Source organism: Somniosus microcephalus, chromosome 5 (genome assembly GCF_052327205.1).
Source record: "Somniosus microcephalus isolate GS21.2 chromosome 5, FLI_Smic_1.0, whole genome shotgun sequence".
Taxonomy (NCBI): domain Eukaryota; kingdom Metazoa; phylum Chordata; class Chondrichthyes; order Squaliformes; family Somniosidae; genus Somniosus; species Somniosus microcephalus.
The window spans coordinates 57,604,788-57,622,781 of record NC_140991.1 but is presented as its reverse complement, the minus strand read 5'-3'; the positions used below and the strand labels follow the sequence as shown (position 1 = coordinate 57,622,781).

Sequence of the window (17,994 nt, the reverse complement as noted above, 5' to 3'; positions counted from 1 at the left end):
GTACCTGCTGTGTAATACCACCATTTTCTGCAAAACATTTATAGTTCAGTAATAATTACTACCTGGTTTCCATTTTAAAAGTACTCATATTTACTTAAAGTTTTTTGTGACTATTGCAGATATACATACACCGTGCAAACAGAGGCTCTAATTTATCTAGTTAGTTATCTATTTCACAGGACAATGTTTAATTTACTTTACATTGTATTTTATGAGTCGATGGTAGATTAAGTCTTTTGTGCAGTTTTGGTCGCCTTATCTGAGGAAGGATGTTCTTGCCATGGAGGGAGTGCAGCGAAGATTCACCAGGCTGATACCTGGGATGGCAGGAATGACGTATGAGGAGAGATTGGGTCGATTGGGCTTATACTCACTGGAGTTTAGAAGAATGAGAGGGGATCGCATTGAAACTTCTAAAATTCTAACAGGACTAGACAGATTAGATGCAGGAAGGATGTTCCCGATAGCCGGGGAGTCCAGAACCAGGGGTCACAGTCTAAGGATAAGGGGTAAGCCATTTAGGACAGAGATGAGGAGGAATTTCTTCACCCAGAGAGTGGTGAACCTGTGGAATTCTCTACCACAGAAGGCAGTAGAGGCCAATTCATTAAATATATTTAAGAAGGAGTTAGATATATTTCTTAGGGCTAAAGGGATCAAGGGATATGGGGAGAAGGCAGGAACAGGGTACTGAGCTTGGATGATCAGCCATGATCTCATTGAATGACGGAGCAGGCTTGAGGGGCCGAATGGCCTATTCCTGCTCCTATCTTCTATTGTGTATTTTGATTAGAATTTATATATGTTGGGCAGGTAAATAAGTGTTTTCTAAGAATGTTTGAAAATAAAGCAGTAGCGTACAACCAATAATATTTATGGTACAGTCTCCAGCAGATTCTGTTCTAGGTTCGGGACCCTTAGTTGATTTAAAAAGCATTATACAGGAAACTTTCTGGTATCCGGCACTGACGGGACCGAGCTGGTGCCGTACCATCAAAACTGCCGTAGAAACCAGCGCTAATGTTAAAACATACAGAGCTTTTGAGCTCCGTGTGAATCAACAAACCCTGGTGCTTAGCAACAGCTTCAAAACAGTCGGCCGCAGCTTAAAAGCGTCTCTGTAGCTAAGCAACAGCTTCAGCTAGACCTTGCAGAGCCTGACTGGAAAAAAAAAGCAACCAGAAGTAAAAAAAACTTATAGGAAACGGCTCCTGAATTTTGCCGGTGGATAGAGCTTTCCGGACATTTAACCTCCGGTTAAACAAAAGTTTCCTGTACAATGACCCGGAGTTTGCAGTGGGTAATAACAGCGAATACTCTTCGTTCGTTGTTATGACCCCTACTTCAGGATTTAGCGCATGTGCATCTAAACGCGGAAATTCTGAATTGCAGTCAGTCATTCGCTGCTCCAACACTGGCTGCGGTGTGCCTCCCCACACCCCACCCCCACAACCGGTAATCAGGGAAATCAGTGGAACTGATGAAAACTTGGGTTTTCTGCAGTAATAAAAGAGCATAAGAAATAGGAGCAGGAGTAGGCCATTTGGCCCTTCGAGCCTGCTCCGCCATTCAATGAGATCATGGCTGATCTTCTGCCTCAACTCCATTCACCGGCCCTATCACCATATCCCTTGATGCCCTTACTAATCAGAATTCTATCGACTTCTGTTTTGAATATACCCAGTGACTGCGCCTCCACATCCCTCTGGGGTAGAGAATTCCAAAGATTCACCACCCTCTGTGTGAAGAACTTTCTTTGCATCTCAGTCCTGAATGGCCTACCCTGTATCCTGAGGCTGTGGCCCCTGGTTCTAGACTCCCCAGCCAAGGGAAACATTCTCCCAGCATCCACCCCATCAAGCCCTGTAATAATTTTGTATGCTTCAATGAGATCCCCTCATTCTTCTGAATTCAAGAAAATACAAGAGTTTAGTTTCAAACAGTACTGTATATTTCAAAAGAAACTAATTACAATGTTGTCTTCATCAGATTCGTCATCTTCCTCGAGAGTCTTTGGCATATTTTTCTGCTCCCTCTTTGATATCTTTAGGTACAAGCTCATGTCTGCCTTTTGTAATTTGCCCAACCCAGCTTAGCTCCAACTCGAAGGATTTATCCTTTACTTCATCGTGCACTATGTAGATTATTTTTGCAACTTCTTAAACCACTTATCTGCAAGTCATGTCTTTCATCTGCAGCTTCTCAATCTCTGTTTTTGCTGCTGCTTTAGCTTTTCCAATTGCACATCCCCAATAACCAAGGGACACTCCTGAAGGGTCAATCATGTACATCTGAGCTCCATCGTCCTTGTCGTTAAGACCCCATAATAAAGCTGCTTTGAAACGGCCTCACAGCACTATATAATGTCTATGCATGGACATACATTGCTACTCTGTCTGGCAGATGCCTCAGTGGAATATCATATTGCAAGGGAAGAAGCTTCCAACTATGGATATCAGTAAGAGACCGTGCATCTGCCAGAAGACCCACTGCTGCCATTCCTACAGACGATCAATGTTAAATATGTGTTTGTTGGAGCCCTGTTCATACAGTTTAGAAAGGACCAATTTCTCTACTCCAAACACTACTCCATCTTTACACCTTATCCCGATGGCTGTGCTATTGTTCTCTACAGCTTTCATGGCATATTCAACCTGGAATACTCGTCCATCAGGAGAGAAGGTGGATGTTGACAAATCATACCTGGTACTGATGGAGCTCATTCGGGACCGAACGATATAACTAACAGAAATCGGTTGCATAATTTGGACATATAGTGTAGCACTCTTCAGACCCAAGCGACAATATAAAAGCAGCTCGAGTTGCTCAGCCAGATACTCTCACCATGAAGGGACAATTTATTAATGCACATTTTGCAAGTCACCTTCACAGTGGCATTTACAGGAGGTCTGGGAGCACATTGCCTGCCCTGCATGCAACTCAAACTGGGAAAGGCAAAGTGGAACACTGAAAAGACCAGTGGACTGGTCAAGTGAAGCAATAAATGAAATGTTACACAGCCCAGCTCAGTGGAAGCTATGAAGCACCCCAAAAAATAACCATCCAATTACCAAGAAAGCCAGGGAACAATTGATGCTATTGAGCCAGACTGCAATATTCACCAAGTGGAAAGCAGTTCTGTGGCACCATGATTAAAGGATGGTTTATGCTCACAGCTTCCAATACTAGCTGGGATTGTTTTTTGGCGGGTGATGGGGAAGGGGAGAAAGAAACAAAAGAAGAATTCAACAAAACATTGAATTTCCAAATGCACATCATTGACATCAATTAGAAACAGCACCTGGGAATTGTATTCCAAGAATGTTTGTACACAGATTGCATTAGGTGTCGGCCATGGCTCAGTGGTAGCACTCTTGCCTCAGATTCAGAAAGTTGCGCGAGGGACTTGAGCACAAAATCTAGGCTGTCATTCCAGTACAGCACTGATGGAGTGCTACACTGCCGGATGTGCCATCTTTCTGACGAGACATTAAACCATGACCCATCTGTCCTCTCAAGTGGACGTAAAAGATCCCACGGCACTATTTTGAAGGGCAGGGGAGTTCTCCCTGGTGTCCTAACCAACATTTATCCCTCAACCAACATCACTAAAAAATAGATTCTCTGTTCATTATCTCTTTGCTTTGTGGGACCTTGCTGTGCACAAATTGGCTGCCACGTTTTGTGATATCCTGAGGTTGTGAAAAAGCCCTATATAAAACACAAGTCTTTCTTTTCTTTCTTTCATTCAAGCAGCTTTAGTCCATTACCTGGACTAATTCATTCAAGGAAGCCAAAGTACACAAGGATAGCTCTGGGAATTCAGCACATTTCAAGTCCCAGGTCCATTTGATCATTGCAGGCCTGTGGAGGCCAATGCTGCTTTAGGGATTTCCAACATACAGGAGACTTTTTTTTTTTTTAAATCCGGCACGGACGGGACCGACGTGGTGCCGGTTCATCAAAAATTCCAGATAACCGAACGCTATAGTAAAAGATGGGGAGAGCTGACAGCTCTGTATAAAGCAACAAACCCTGTTGCTTAGCAACAACTGTAGAACAATGGCCACAAGTTCCAAGCGTCTCTGTAGCTTAGCAACAGCTGCACCCACACCCTTGCACAGCAACAGCTGGAGGAAGGCAAATACAGTATGAAGTAAAACCTACTCCTGAATTTTGCCAGTTAACCGAGATTTCCGGTTATTTAAGTGCCGGTAAATCGAAAGTTTCCTGTATCAACAGTAATAATTGTATGGGGCTTTTAATAGTTTTGTTATGAACTATTTTCAATGTATTTTGTTAGAAATTTTATTTTTAGAACTCTATCATAGAATTACTATGAAATCAAGATAGCTGCTGAAATTAGTTTGAAAAATTCAGTTATTTAATTGGATGGCTTTGTAGCATTTGCTAGCTGCTTACAGATAGCTTAGTGTTTGCTGGAGTTATTTGTTGGTAATTATACTGTCCATTCATAATTCATTGTTTTTTCTTACTGGTATAATCATATTAACTGCAATGTATATTTTTCAATTAACTTGCTTGTTACTTTTTTTTTTTAGGGGGCATAGGTGGAAGTGTAACACTTTCCCTACATAATATATGCTTGCTAAAATAGATAAAAACATTTTTGGTTTCTCCAGAGAGGTCCTCTACTACAGCAAAAACAAAGTGCATTTATATAAGCGCCTTTAAAGTAGGAAAATGCTCCAAGACAATTAGTGCGAGGTACATGTTACAAGATATCCCCAACTAACATCTGAAAAATAGAATACAGAAAAACAGAAATATGACCCCACAGACCCTCTCAAATCCCCTTGCAGGCCCAAGGGTCTGGGACTCTGGTTTGAAAACTACATACTGCCAGCAAGCAGCTCACCTGCAGATCAACATCCAAAACTACTCTAAATGTCAGTTAGCCCAACCAGCTAAATTTAGTACAATGGATCAGAGGTTTTTCATGCCTTCGTGACTTTATCAACTACCATTTAGACAGGCTTTAAAATGAAATTTAAAATATATTTTTAAAAATTCTTCTGCCTGCATTTCATGCCACTTCTGTCCACAGTAGCAATGGGAGACCTTTACAAGAGGAGATCGTTGGCACAGACTAGACACATTCCCATGCGGGGAAAGGAAGGCCACACAAAGGTAAGAGCTCCCTGGATGACTAAAGATATAGAGAGATTAAAATTTAACAGAAAAAGGAGGCTTAGGATAAATGTCAGGTTCATAATTCAGTAGAGAACTAAGCTGAATACAAAAAGTACACAGAAGAACTGAAAAAGGAAAGCGGGGCAAAAAGAGTATATGAGAATAGAACAGTGGGTAACATAAAATGGAACCCAAAAGTCTTTTATAAACATATAAATAGTAAAAGTGTAGTCAAAGGACGGGGCTGATTAGGGACCAAAAAGGAGATCTTGTGGAGGCAGAGGGCATGGGTTCGGTACTAAATGAGCACTTTGCACCTGTCTTCACTAAAGAAGATGCTGCCAATGTCACAGTAAAGGAGGAGGCAATAGACAAACTGGATAGGATCAAAATAGATAAGCAGGAGATACTTAAAAAGTTGGCAGCGCTCAAAGTAAAAAAGTCAACGGGTCTGGATGGGAAGCATCCGAAGTTACTGAGGGAAATATGGGTGGAAATTGTGGAGGCTCTGGGAACAATCTTCCAACCCTCCTTAGATATGGGAACGGTCCCAGAGGACTGGAGGATTGCAAATGTTACATCCCTGTTCAAAAAAGGGGAGAGGGATAAGCCTGGCAACTACAGGCTGGTCAGCCCAACATCAGTTGTGGGGAAACTTTGAGAGATAATTATTGTCACTTGGAAACATTTGGGTTAATAAAAATGACAGCCAGCACGAATATGTTAAAGCCAAATCGTGTTCGACTAACTTGATTGAGTTCTATGATGAAGTAATGGAAAGGGTTAATGAGGGTAGCACGGTTGATGTTGCGTATATGGACTTTCAAAGGGCATTTGATAAAGTACCACATAATGGGCCGTATTTTCCGATCGGAGGCTTCCCGTGTGCGGAAGCCTCTGAACTGGAAAAAATCTACGCACTTACCCAAGGGCTCCCGAGGTGCGTATAGTTCCGAGGCTGGGCCTCTCGAACTCCAAGTGTGCAGGGCCTATGTATCCCAGGGGCGCATGCGGTTTGCAAGCATCCCTGGGGAGCCAATCAAAGAAGGGAATCTCCCTTCATACACTTGACAGATAGACCTGGCAAATATATGAATGGAGATCACCCCAAAAACACAAACAATTTAATGTTTTTAAATCATATTTTTAAAATTAGTTGAAATTACAATATAAATTAAATATTTTAAACAAAAATTAAATTTTTTGAAAAAAAAAGTTTTTTTTACAGGGCTAAAAATAAAAGTACCTTTTTAAAAAAAAGTATTGTTAATTTTTTCAACTCTTATCTTGGTAAAAGCAGGCCTTATGCCTGCTTTTACCAGGCGTAAGAATTCTAAAGATTTTCTGCAGGCGGAGGGTGTCCAGAAAGCGGAACTATCCGCCCGCAGAGGCCCTTCTCTAGGGTAGACGTCGGAAATGCTGGTTTTCAGTGCATGCCTGAAACCGGCATTTCCGATGTCCCTATGGGTGGATACACACCTGTAGGGATCGGAATATCTGGGCCAATAGATTTGTTAGCAAAATTGAAGCCCATGGGATTAAAGGAGCAGTGGCTGCTGGATATGACATTAAGGGACAGAAAGCAGAGAGTAGTGGTGAGCAGTTGTTTTTCAGACTGGAAAGAAGTGTGCAGTGGTGCCCCCAGGGGTCAGTGTTGGGACCACTGCTCTTTTTTGATATATAATGACCTGGACTTAATCTCAAAATTTGCAGATGCCACAAAACTCTGAAATGTAGTAAACATCGGGGAGGATAGTAACAGACTCCAAGAGGATATAGACAGACTGATGAAATTTGCAGGCACATGGCAAATGAAATTTAATGTAAAGAAGTGTGAAGTGATTCATTTTTAGGAAGGAAGAGAGGCAAGATAAATCAAATGGTACAATTTTAAAGAGGGTGCTGGAATAGAAAGTCTTTGAAGGTGGCCAGACAAGTTGAGAAGGCTGTTAAAAGGCATACGGGATCCTTGGCTTTATAAATATAGGCAGAGTACACAAAAGCAAGGAAGTTATGCTAAACCGTCATAAAACGACGGTTAGGCCCCAGCTTGGAGTATTGTGGCTAATTCTGGGTACCACACTTTAGGAAGGATGTCAATGCCTTAGAGGGGGTGCAGAGGAGATTTATTTGAATGGTACGAGGGATGAAAGACTTCAGTTACATGGAGACACTAGAGAAACTTGAGTTGTTCCCCTTAGAGCAGAGAAGGTTAAGGGGATATTTGATAGGTGTTCAAAGTCCATGAAGGGTTTTGATACAGTAAATAAGGAGAAACTGTTCCTAGTGGCAGAAGGGTCAGTAACCAAAGGACATAGATTTCAAGTAATTGATGAAAGAACCAGAGGTGACATGAGAGAAAAAAAAATTATGCAGAAGGTTGTTAATGATCTAGAATGCACTGCCTGAAAGGGTGGTGGAAGCAGATTCAATAATATTATTCAAAAGGGCATTGGATAAATATTTGAAGAGGGAAAATGTGCAGGGCTATGGGGAAAGAGTAGGGGAGGGGGACTAATTGAATAGCTCTTTCAAAGTGCTGGCACAGGTATGAATGCCGAATGGTCTCCTTCTATGCTGTATTATTCTATGATTTATAATGGAAACTGCTTATATAAATGTGCCACACTGTAATTACACAATCCCACCGGTGGTGCTGCTATAATACCTCAGTTTAGCAACTCCCATCTCTTCAGCCTGTACTGCAGAGAAATTCCTATGCTGCGACAAACTCTACTTCTCAGCTTCCCAAACTGCCCTAACTTTTGTCAAAGTATTATACATAAAAGACAGAATGCAAGTCTTTCAAATGGGGATTACACCTCCAAATTCATGTCATTACTCACCTCACCCACCTTCCCCCCCCCCACCAAACTCCTGATCTCTAACCTCCCTCGACCCAAAAGCTACACTTGTTCTTCAGTGTGCAACTGACTGACTAGCATATTTATAAACATATCAGGCCAGAATTTGCAGTGGGTAATAATGGCGAACACCGTAATTACCACTTTGAAACTGACTGCAACTTCAGGATGTAGCGCATGCACATCTAAATGCAGAAATCCTGAAGTTGGGGTCAGTCATTCACGGCTCCGACACTGGCTGCACGGTGTCACCCCACCACCCCCTCCCCCCCTCCCCCTCCGCAATAGCCGGCAATCAGTGAAATCAGCAAAACGGACAAAAACATGGGCTTTTCCGTGGTAATAATGCTGTTAAATACCCCATTAAATGTTAGGCCTTGTTGGATTAGGTGTAACTGGGGTTTTAACAGCATATTGACTGCTAAACAAATGTTATGGCCCTGAAAAAATAAACAACATTTTTGTGTCAAATTCCTCCATTATGATAAAAATTACAATTTTTAAGCAACTTTAAAAAATATATTTTAAAGTTTGTTCAGTGTATTACAGGTTCTACCTTATTCCCATGAGAACCCCAATTGTTGTTTTGTTCTTTTAACATTTTTTTTTTTTAAAGTCAGGATAAAAGCAGCTTCTCATTTTCTGGTTCCCTGTCTATTCTGCAATGCGATTGGCTGCTTAGACAGCTTATTGACGTCACAGCAGATCGCACTTGGAAATTCCCACTATAGAGCGCTGAAATCAATTACGCCTCAAAATAGGCACACGTCTTGCCACAGAGATTGCAAGATCTCTGTGGGCATGTTTCTTCGGGGCTAGCGGTGAACGTCTTTGCTTCACCGCTGACTGCAAATTCCGGACCATAGAGTACATTCCTCAAATCCATTTTAGTCCACTCATTTCTTATAATGCATTCTAATTTTGCAACAAGTATATATATTTAGTACATTTGTAGCTACAGCACAATTCCAGAAACTGACCAATTAACAGAGGAGAGCTGTTTATCAGATTTTGACTACACATATGGGTGTGAAGGAAAAAACACACACACATACAGGATCATCGCTGGAGACAAGTGTAGTGCTTTTAAAACCAGCTACAAGCAAGTGGGTTTAACAGATCAAAGTACATTGTTGTGCTTGTGTACAAACTACAAATATCACTACTGCACATGCAATAATCAAGACCAACACTATTTACATGCAAACTGGAAACCTACTATAAAAATTAATTTCCAAGTCTAATTATAAACAATGAAAGTCACCTCTAACTGGCCATATACAAATTCACTGGGAAAACTTCCTTCACATTGAATCACAAACATCACTAAGCCAATACTACGGCAAAATCATGACTTGCAAAAATTCACATTACTCAGAATGCAAGTTTCTGCGTTAATGTAAAGTAAAGCTTACAAAAAATATAGCATATAGCTATCAAAAAGGGAATTGGATAAATTACCTGAAGGAGAAAGAATTGCAGGGATATGGAGAAAAGGCCGGGTAGTGGGACTAACTGGATTGCTCTTCAAAGAGCCAGTGCACACTCGATGGGCAAAACGGCCTCCTTCTGTGCTGTACTATTCTATGATTCTATAAAATATGATTTAAATCCAAAAGCAGTTTCAATTTATTTCAAATATGATTTTTTTTTTTAATTTTAATTTAAAATGATGACTGCCAGCCTGGTGAGAAAATGAATCCAGAATTTACAATGTTCGAATGCAAATACTGTAGAGTAAATCTCAGCGAACCAGTCTTGCCCGTATGCAGTCATGATAAACATCACACTATGTAGGTTTCCCATACCTTCAAAACACCAAGCCGCTTCCATTTTAACATTACCTGGTCATTGAATTTTTTTTGGAGGGGGACTGAGTGACTACTTTTGCATAATTAATTCTTGCTTTGATTAAAATCACGTGTTTATGACTATACTAGAAACTCCATTACCCTTAGCCCAATTATCCTCCAAAATTTTCACAGGACAAAGCCATGAGAGAGATACTGTCTCACTGCATAGCCTGGAAACATCAATCTCCTCCTGCCTGACAGAAGTACAGTAAAGAGTGAAAGGAGGCCGTTTAGCTTACTGAAGTTCCCCACCTCCCACACAATATCCCAATACACACCGCCTAGCTTCGACTATATTTAAGACCCTTTCATCTTGCAGTTCGGGTTCACACACACCTACAAAGACAGAGAGGAGAGGGAGGGAAGAGAGAAGAAAGAAAATGGTCTTGCTCGTCAACCTAACATTTTTATACTTAAAATACACCCCCGGTGTACTTTGGAGGCTGACTCAGTACACACAATATGGACATGCTCCGGTTCAGAGAGAATGAACGTGCAGTGCCCCAACATAATGATGCAAGCAGAAGTTCGGAGAATTGACATGGCACCTATGTCATGTCTGTGTACTTGGGGTTGCTGTCTGCGGAATTATAGTATAACCTCATGTTTTTGGCTGCCACGTTTCCTACATTACAACAGTTACTACACTTCAAAATAGTACTTCATTGGCTGTAAAGCGCTTTGGGATGTCCGGTGGTCGTGAAAAGCTCTATATAAATGCAAGTCTTTCTTTTCTTACTTTACAAGTTTCTACTGTCTTTAGATTAAACTTCATTTCTGCTTTAAAAGAAACTGCATGTCAATTATATTTTAAATGACTGCTACACTGCAGTAGTAAACAATCTGTTTTGTGTAAATTTAATCACTGCCAGAAAAAAAGGGTACAGTTTCCAACACTGAAATCAGTTCATGCTATTGAAATGAAGCTAGTGACATTATCGGCCTAAAGAAAGCAAGAACTTGATCAGAAGCACCTATTTGGGAAAAATATATACAGAAAAATACAAAACTGGTACTTTTACTAAAAGCAAAATCCATATATTTAAAAAAAACTCAGGATGTGGGCCCTGGATTAGGCCAGTATTTATTGCCCATCCCTAGTTGTCCTTAAGGTGGTGGGCCACTTTCTTGAACCCCTGCAGTCCATATGGTGAAGGTGCTGCCACAATGCACCTGGAGGTGACAGTGTTCCCATGCACCTGCAGTGCATCCCAACATGCTGCAGCTATGGTACATCAATGATGGAGGGGGTGGATGGGGTGTCGATCAAGCGATTGCTTTGTGCTAGATAATGTCGAGCTTCCTCAGTGTTGTTGGAGGGGCACCCATCCAGGCAAGTGGAGAATATTCCATCACACTCCTGACTTGTGCCTTGTAGGTGGTAGAGGCGCTTTGGTGAGTCAGGTGGTGAACCACTCACAGCAGAATACGCAGCCTCTAACCTGCTCTAGGAGCCACAGCATTTATGTGGCTGCTCCAGTTCAGTTTCTGGTCAATGGTGACCCCCAGAATGTTAATATACTTGGATTTAAGAGATTCTGGTTTTAAAATTGAATTGTATTGACTTAAATATATAAATGAATTACTTGAAAAGTATAATTTCTATAAAACTTAGAAATGAACAACAGCATACTTGACTACTACCCATATAAAATTTCCCAGTATAAACATTCTCTTGAGGCTCACAAAGATCCCTGGCTTCTTCCCCCATCCCCATCCCACTTTCACAATTTACTGAGTGTAACTTTATGGATTACTTCCAGTGGAGCTACTATAGCACTTTAAAGAACAAAACAACCACTGGCTGTGATCAGAATAGTTTTCATTTACAAAATAGACGGCCAGTTATACCTGCATGTTTACAGCATGGTGGCACAAATGCACAGAAACCAGCTCAGCGTACTTAACAAGAAAAGGTGGGTCTGCGCCGCAGTCAGTTGTAGAGATTAGGTCCTTTATATTTAGGAGTCATGTCGACAGCACAAGAACTACATATCCACAGTCAACAGCACTCCAAAAGTAAAACCGCCTTGCCTTACAAATTATGCCAATCACCAACCACCTCTGGGTGAAGAAGCTGAATTTTATAGCACAGGAGGTGGCATTACAGCCCACCTCTCCTGCACTGACTATCCATTTAGTCCCATCTCCCACACCCTTTTAATTTTTTGTATTTCAAATATTAAATCGTTTTCATGTTAAAAGGTTCCATTTTGTTTTGGTACCCTAAATACCCTTTGTGCTCTTTTAGCTATTTTAAATTTATGCCCTTTAAATAGTTTCTAAATTTACTTCTCACCGATTTAATATTCATGTTCTCGCGCCCTATTAGCCAATTTACCTGGAATATTTTTAAGAACGTCTTAAAGGAGGGAGAGGTTTAGGGAGGGAAATCCAGAGCTTAGGATCTAGGCAGCTGAAGGCATCGTCACCAATGGTGGAGAGATTAAAATCAGGGATGCCCAAGAGGCCAGGTGGAGGAGTGCAGCAATCTCGGAGGGTTGTAGGCAATGACCCCCCTAATTTTTTTTGGGTGTGCAAACAAACTGTGCGGCCCTTTCAAAATTTCAGGCATGCGCGAAATATCCCATTGTGCAATCGGCCTTGCACGGGACCTCCAGACAGCTGCACGGCTGAACCGGAACATTGGTTGTAGAGCTGGAGGAGATTACAGAGATAGAGGCGTGAGGCCATGGAGGGATTTGAAAACAAGGATGAAAATTTTAAAATTAAGGTGTTGCCAGATCAGGAGCCAACATAGGCCAGCAAGCACAGGGGTGACGGCTGGACGGGACTTGGTTCGAGTTAGGATATGAGCAGCAGAATTTTGGATGAGCTCAAGTTTAGAGGTACATAGAAACAGTAGGCCATTCAGCCCCTTGAGTCTGGTTCACCAAGCCCCTTGAGCCTGGTCCACCATTCAATTAGATCATGGCTGATCTGTACCTCAGTTCCATTTACCCACCTTGGTTCCATATCCCTCAATACCCTTGTCCAACAAAAATCGCAATCTTGAAAATCTCAAGAGATCCTACAGATTTATTTGGGAGGGGGGTGGGGGAGTTCCAGATTTCCACTACCATGTGTGAAGAAGTACTTCCCCCATAATTTAATCCTTTAAGCCCTGGTATCATTCTGGTGAATCTGCGCAGTACCCCTTCCAGGGTCGATATATCTTTCCTGAGTTTCGATGCCCAAAATTGAACGCAGTACACCAGATTGGATCTGACCAAGACTCTATACAACTGAAGCATCACCTCTTCATTTTTGAATTCCAACCCCCTTGAGAGAAAAGCCAACATCCCATTAGCCTTAGTGATTACTTTTTGTACCTGTGCACTAGCTTGTGATGTATACATAGACACGTAAATCCTTCTGCTCCTCCAAAGCTCAAGTCTCTCACCATGAATAGTATTTTCTAATGTGTCTTTCCCAGATTCAAAGTGGATGGCCTCACACTTCCCCATATTAGCCTCCATAGGGCATAGTTTTGCCCATTCATTTCATCTGTCCATGTCCCTTTGTAACATCCTGCTCCCATCCACACAACTTGGATGTACAACTCTCTGTACCTTTATCAAAAGTTGTTATATATGGTGAAAAGATTCTGTATCTTTCCTCATAGTTCATTCTTATTGCACTTCAAATTATTCTTGACTCTTTATACAGGAATCCCGCCCCAACCGTGGTTTTGCCATACGCAGATTTCACATATACACGGTTTCCACTCCGACTATTTTTGTCAACCATGGCAGTGAAATTCGCGTATCCGCGGTTTTTAATTTAGGAATAAAAGGTAAAAAACCATGATTTTTGCGCTATTTATATGCTTTTTTATTGTGTTTAGCGAATTTGCCGACCGCAGTTTTACTAACCACGGGGGTTTTCAGGGACGTATCCCCGCGGTTTTACTAACCACGGGGGTTTTCAGGGACGTATCCCCCGCGGTTTTACTAACCACGGGGGTTTTCAGGGACGTATCCCCCGCGGTTGGGGAAGGATTCTTGTATTAAAGAAATTGTGTGGGGATCAGAATTGAGCACAGGTAGTTTCAACAGTGCATTGTAAAGCATTAGGACAACCTCTGGCTATATATCCTGATATTCTATTTGCTTTTTTAACTGCTTCATAAAAGTAATACATTTATTGTTCCTTTGAGCCTCCATGCTAACTGCCCCATGCATTGCATAGTCATCCAATGTACGAAATCTTACATGTCAGTATTAAATTTGATTTAATTTGCTAATCTACTGCCAAGCCCTTATACAAATCTATTAATTTGAAGGATATTTTCTCCAAAGAAATCACAGTAATTTGAATTAAGCAAAAACATAGCACAGGTGTCACTTTTGTAATAAAAAAATCATGCCAACAGATAATTCAAGAGTAGACAGTACATCTTCTATCGCTACAGCTGTATTTTTGTATCAGTAATTTTTAATCATCTAGCAAATAGTTTTCAGGTCCAGATCATTTATGGAAGTTAGAAAGGGATGAAGCGCCGACACCTGCAGAACTTCCCCATATCTGACATTAAACTTTTCATAAGTACTCCATTTCCTACTTTTTAAAACCAATTTATCCAGTTCCACTTGCTTTTAGTTTAATTAGACATCTATATCCTAGGGAGTTTGAGCACCTATTTTACAGCCAAAAAGAAACAGAGAATATTGGCAGGCAAGATCTTGGCTTCTAAATTCGCGCTGGCTGTTTTATCATGCCATTACATTATGCTATTACGATGCACTTACAACTCTAGCCGCCGACTCCATTACTGTAACCGTTACTGATGTTAGGCTAAAGGGCCTTTAGTTCTCTGGATCAAATTTGTCACCATTCTTAAATTCAGATACTATGGTAGCAGTTTCTGTCCTTCACAAGCGCCTAATAAATCTGTCAATGATAGGTAATGACCCACAAGTTTCCTCCCTCATCTCCTTCAGCACCATTGGACATATGCCAACTGAGCAAGAGGATTGGTTAGCTCTCATTCTGTTTAACTAATCAAGGAGCTCCGTCCACCACAATGACTTCACTTGGGTATTCAATGGACTACAAGAATTGGACAGTAAGTTAGCTTTATTATTTTTAGTAAATACACAGAAAATAGTCAAATTAATTATATTTTCAATGTCACTTGTATTCTTTAGAATTCTAATGTTCTTTAAGTAAAAAAAAGTTATAATCTGGACAATATTGCTTTAGAATTGTGTTTCCATCTACACAGCTTTTTAAAAAAAACACAGCCAATACCTTTGCAGTAAGAACAGGAGTAGGCCATTTGGCCATTCAATAAGATCATGGCTGATCTTCTACCTCATCTCCACTTTCCCGCATTACCCCCATATCCCTCGATTCCCTTAATATCCAAAAATCTATCGATCTTGGTCTTGAATATACTAAACGACTGAGCCTCCACAGCCCTCTGGGGTAGAGAATTCCAAAGATTCACCACCGAGTGAAGAAATTTCTCCTCCTCTCAGTCCTAAATGGCTGACCCCATATTCTGAGACTGTGACCCCTGGTTCTAGACTCCCCAGCCAGGGGAAACATCCTCCCTGCATCTACCCTGTCAAGACCTGCAAGAATTTTGTATGTTTCAATGAGATCACCTCTCATTCTTCTAAACTCGAGAGAATATAGGCCTAATCTACTCAATCTGTCCTCATAGGACAATCTCCCAATCCCTGGAACCAGTCTGGTGAACCTTTGTTGCACTCCCTCTATGGCAAGTATATCCTTCCTTTAGTAAGGAGACCAAAACTGTACACAATACTCCAAGTGTGATCTCACCAGGGCCCTATATAATTGTAGCAAGACATCTTTACTTTTATACTCAAATCCTCTTGTAATAAAGGCCAACATATCATTTGCTTTCTTAATTGCTTGCTGTACCTGCATGTTAACTTTCAGTGATTTGTGTACAAGGACACCCAGGTCCCTCTAAACACCAACATTTCCCAATCTCTCACCATTTAAAAAATACTCTGCTCTTCTATTTTTCCTACCAAAGTGGATAACTTCGCATTTCTCCACATTATATTCCATTTGCCATGTTGTTGCTCACTCACTTAGCTTGTCTATATCCCCTTGAAGCCTCCTTGCATCCTCCTCACAACTTACATTCCCAACTAGCTTTGTATCATCAGCAAACTTGGATATATTACATTTGGACCCCTCATCCAAATCACTGATATAGATTGTAAATAGCTGAGGCCCAAGCACTGATCCTTGTGGTACCCCACTAGTTACAGGCTGCCAACCCGAAATGACCCGTTTATTCCTATTCTGTTTTCTGTCCGTTAACCAATCTTCAATCCATGCTAGTATATTACCCCCATCCCATGAGCCCTAATTTTGTTTAATAACCTCTTGTGTAACACCTTATCGAATGCCTTCTGAAAATCCAAATACACCACATCCACTGGTTCCCCCTTATCTATTCTGCTAGTTAAAACCTCAAAAAACCTTGTAACAGATTCGTCCTGATTTCCCTTTCATAAATCCATGCTGACTCTGCCCAATCCTATTATTTTCTAAGTGCCCTGTTACCATGTCCTTAATAGATTCTAGCATTTTCCCTACTACTGATGTCAGGTTAACTGGTCTGTAGTTCCCCGTTTTCTCTCTCCCTCCTTTCTTAAATAGTGGGGTTACATTTGCTACCTTCCAATCTGTGGGAACCGTTCTAGAATCTATGGAATTTTGGAAGATGACAACCCATGCATCCACTATCTCTATAGCCACCTCTTTCAAAACCCTAGGATGTAGGCCATCAGGTCCAGGGGATTTATCAGCTTTCAGTCCCATTAATTTCTCCAGTAATTTTTTTTTCTAATACTAACATTCATATAGGACTCCCAGAGTTTTCCCACACCTTTTCCCCTAATTTTTTTTTATTTCAAACCAAGAAAGATTACTTTAATTTGCATTACTTGTATTGTATTTGCCTTCCATTGGTATTTCTGTACCATAAGTACAATACCAAATTTGTGGAACTCCAGGTTATTCAATTTCCATTATCCAGCATTATGGCAGACTACAGTTGAATTGAATGGTTATGTCCAGAATAAAATAATCAGTAAATAGTACACGTTCCCTGTAACACCATGGCTATACTGAGGGTTGATATAACTGGTTTGAATGCAGGAACAGTTTTACTTGCTGGCTATATTAAGAATTGAAAGGATGTAAATGAAGAACAGTGATCTCATAACAGAAGCCAACTAATGTATTATTCAACAGTCAGTACTTTTTGCTGATACTATTTTGAACATTTCACAGATGCAAGACAGAGGAAAATGACCAAACAGGCATATAAAGAATCAAATAAGCAATGCAAAAAGGAGTCAGTAAAATACAAGTCTCAAAATTCCACAGGCTTACTCTAAAGCTTCCAACACAATGGAATGCCGGAAAGCATCTTTGGAGAATTGTATTCCCATAACATTTTAACATCAAGTAATTGTGGTTTCTATCCTTTAGGACAAAAATGTCCTCTCCATCTATATTTTTAAATAGTTAATAATCCTGAAAAAAATTGCAACTAAAATATACTGTGCATGCAACTAAAACTTTGAACTACTCCCAAGAGACATGTGAAGTCAATTGTTTGGCAGCGTTTCCCTCAGGCTTCTCAAATACATTTTTTAAGACATTTCTGCTCCCCCTTTCTACCCCCATCAAGAAAATGAGACATCTACTCTTGGCCGTTCACAAATGCTCAAGATGACTCGCCCAACTATACTCTCTCTGGTGAGGGCCTCATTAGAAACATAGAAGATAGGAGCAGGAGTAGGCCATTCGGCCCCTCAAGCCTGCTCCGCCATTCAATGAGATCATGGCTGATCATCCAAATTCAGTACCCTGCCCCTGCCTTCTCCCCATACCCCTTGATCCCTTTAGCCTCAAGAAATATATCCAACTCCTTCTTGAATATATTAGCACTGAAAAGACTAATAAGTGACCAGGTAGAACTATGGACACAACCTTGAATTATACACTGATACAGCACAGCACGTCACGGCGTCAGCATACCACCTTTGCTTTCTCTCCTCCCCCTCAAACAATTTGTATGCAAGTAGTGTACAAGGGTACAGTATACTGCTTTTGGTCAAGAATAA

The 17,994-nt window shown here is 40.9% G+C and overlaps 1 protein-coding gene and 1 pseudogene across 3 annotated transcripts in view; both read right to left on the bottom strand.

The window, feature by feature from the left end:
- LOC147117052 (enhancer of polycomb homolog 1-like) overlaps nucleotides 1-17,994 on the bottom strand; it is a 245,519-nt gene that overhangs the window by 125,378 nt on the left and 102,147 nt on the right. The window lies entirely within an intron of this gene.
- LOC147117053 (proteasome subunit alpha type-3 pseudogene) lies at nucleotides 1,955-3,054 on the bottom strand (annotated as a pseudogene).